The sequence below is a fragment of the Octopus bimaculoides genome, chromosome 13, assembly GCF_001194135.2.
Source record: "Octopus bimaculoides isolate UCB-OBI-ISO-001 chromosome 13, ASM119413v2, whole genome shotgun sequence".
In the NCBI taxonomy this organism is placed as follows: Eukaryota; Metazoa; Mollusca; class Cephalopoda; order Octopoda; family Octopodidae; genus Octopus; species Octopus bimaculoides.
This window is the reverse complement of record NC_068993.1, coordinates 34,324,873-34,327,924: the sequence shown is the minus strand read 5'-3', so window position 1 is coordinate 34,327,924 and position 3,052 is coordinate 34,324,873. Positions and strand designations below refer to the sequence as shown.

The window sequence follows — 3,052 nt, the reverse complement described above, 5'->3', positions numbered from 1 at the left end:
TATATGGAAAGAAGTATATTCCCACGCAGGAAAAATACTGGACAATTTGTTTTGGGTGAGTTTGAAATAAATCTGTTTAAAAACAACTACTTCAAATTCAGTTGCATTTTCAAACCCCAAAACAAATTCTCCTACACACAAACACACATACACACACACACATACACACAGAGATAGACAGACAGACAGACAGACAGACAGACAGACAGACAGACAGATAGATAGATAGATAGATAGATAGATAGATAGATAGATAGATAGATAGATAGATAGATAGATAGAGTTTAAATGTAGTTTCAAAAATATGTCCTTCTGTTGTAATGAAATTTCAGTAAATTTCTATAACCTTGTGCAGCTGAGGATTGCTCTGCATTTTATATTTGAGGTAATGTTCACAATCCTTAAATAAATTGAGTCGCATGAAACGATCGTACTGCATTAACTTTGGAGATCCAAGTTGCTTATTTTGATTTTAATTACCTTATTTTGGAATTGTATGGATAATACCATACTTAATTCTGATGCCTAAACTTAAGTACCATATTCACCTTGAATCTAAATTTTTTATGGATAGATAGATAGATAGATAGATAGATAGATAGATAGATAGATAGATAGATAGATAGATAGATAGATGTACATGTAGTCAGAGGAAGGCCTTCTGTTCGAAATATCGAAATTATTGTCAGTCTATTGTGTATATTAGCATAGCATTCGTGTGTTTCTGTGTGCGTGTGTGCGTGTGTGTGTGTACGCGCACGTGTTTTTAAGGGCTTTACACTAAACCAGTTGGTCAACTGGAGAATTAAAAATTTGTCAAAGGTTATTGCGATTTTCCTTTTCGCTCCGTGTAAAGAAAAAGCAATTTTAATTTTTTTTTTTTTTTGTATCTGAATATAACTGCAATTTGTTGTTGCAGTGTCTGTTCCGGTGCATTTAATCAATTTTGAAAAACGTGTTTCTTCGTAATCGAATTTCTTTTAACTTCAAAGCTCTAACGACGAAAAGTTTCAGACGTCTGCAAATATTTCACGCAGTCCTAATAACAGCTGCCTTTTTATTACCTGTTTACTGGACTACATGGTACTTTATACCTATTTACATCTATCATAAAACTTAAGATCCATATTTTCTGTTTATGCATTTAAATATATTACAAATGTTACACCAAGCTTATGGTATGTTTTCCTTTATAATTGATTTGTCAATATCAACACTTCTCTCTAAATCTGAATGTTAACTAGAGATGCTTATTATGACGGGCACCTTCTGTTTGGACAGACCTATGATTACCATGCGTCCAAACCTTTATTCCTTTATTAATCGGGTGGTGAGGACCTGATTTTGTCTTGTATTTCCTATTTGCGAACATCCTTATTCAACTAAAGACAAACACTTTGAACAGAAATAATATACTACAATTCATTTTTGCTTTCATTGATTTTCATTTTTAGCGACATCAGAGACAAAACACAAAAAACAAAACTGAAGAGTTAGTTCATAAAAAATTTATTACGTCACCTTATATGTGCTTCTGAGTGGTGTACGGTCAGATACTGCAATTCGAGACGAGTAAGATTTCTAATTTTTCACTTCCTCAGTTATTCGTACATTTAATCAACATAACCATCCCTTAAACTCTCTCTCTCTCTCTCTCTCTCTCTCTCTCTCTCTCTCTCTCTCTCTCTCTCTCTGTATATGTAGATCGATAGCCACTACACATTCGTTTTTTTCTCTCCTTGTTTCTATCTGTGTTCCTTTCTGTGGAAGAGCGTAGACTCGAAACTTTAAAGACGTTTTCACTACACGAGCGTTATACTAATACATCTGTTTGTTGTCTACACCACCTCTCTTCATCTTTTTTTTTTTTGTGAATTCTCCCCCATATATATATACGTTTCTCACGTATGCAGCTTTGACTCTGGTGGGCAAGGCTGATTGGTAGATGATGAAAAGTTTTCTATTAGCGACTTTTCTATAGAATTTGGTAAATATGGAGCCTTGCTCTGTGATCTTGAGTTGGAAGTCCAGTAGAGAGAGAGTTCCGAATTCGTCTGGATGTTCAGTTTCGAATCTGATGTTTATGTCGGTGTTATTGACCAAAGCCGCATACGTAAGAAACAAGATTGCACGTATAAGCAACAATTGCAGCAACGTGACCGACAAAACCGTCTACACCAAACACTTCCTCAGAGATCTAACACTGAATGGCTACCCACCATCTTTAGCTAAACAACGGCGCTTGAAGGACATCAAGGTCAATAAACCCCGGAAGAACCAGCATACTCACAACTCTGGCACGTACCTCCTAAAGCTACCATCCTTTGACGACAGAACTACTGCAGCGATACAACACGCAGTCCACAGGGAAGGACTCGACATAGAGATAATGCACACCGACCCTTCCCTGAGAAAAGCTCTGTCCAGGAACAACACTCTCACTACTCTGAGTATTGCACATTGTCGAACTGCTCTATCAATGACCCGGAATTGTGCCAGAGGACCTATGTCGTATATTAGATCATCTGTGGCAACCTACATCCGAAGCACGACAAGAAACCTGCACGTACGCACTAAGGAACACACACAGGCAGACACTTCCGTGAAGAAACATCTGCGAATATGCCAGACCCGGGAGTTCACAGTGCACATCAAGGCAACACAGCGGAACAGGGGCAACCTTAGAATATCTGAGGTCACCCTCATACACCAAAAGAAACCCAAAATCAATAATAGGCAGGAATTACAGGAAGCTAGCTGGTTGCTACAGCAACACCCTTCTGCGCATGTCCACTCCACACACGCTCACACACACGCACATCGGCAACAACCATCAATTTCTTGAAAATGGGGTAATAACCCCGAAATATTGAATACAAGGTAAGTACATTAATTCACATATTCGTTTTCTTGTGATTTACCTTGCATTTACTTTGCATTGTTTTGGCCTTATCCACGATCGTTATACAATATATTCTACACAATGCTTCACAGTAATTATTCCATATATGTATATATATATATATATGTGTGTGTGTGTGTGTGTGTGTGT

General features: G+C 37.4%; 1 protein-coding gene across 10 annotated transcripts in view; it reads left to right on the top strand.

Annotated features, from left to right (window-relative positions):
* LOC106868722 (GATA zinc finger domain-containing protein 14) overlaps positions 1 to 3,052 on the top strand; it is a 172,544-nt gene that overhangs the window by 39,870 nt on the left and 129,622 nt on the right. Inside the window, exon 1 of one of the 10 annotated variants that reach the window (XM_052972424.1) lies at positions 1,014 to 2,880. The exons of the other annotated variants lie outside the window; for them this stretch is intronic. The gene's annotated coding sequence lies outside the window, so the exon portion shown is untranslated. Of the gene's footprint in view, positions 1 to 1,013; positions 2,881 to 3,052 lie in introns of those variants that run through there. 10 annotated transcript variants of the gene reach the window in all.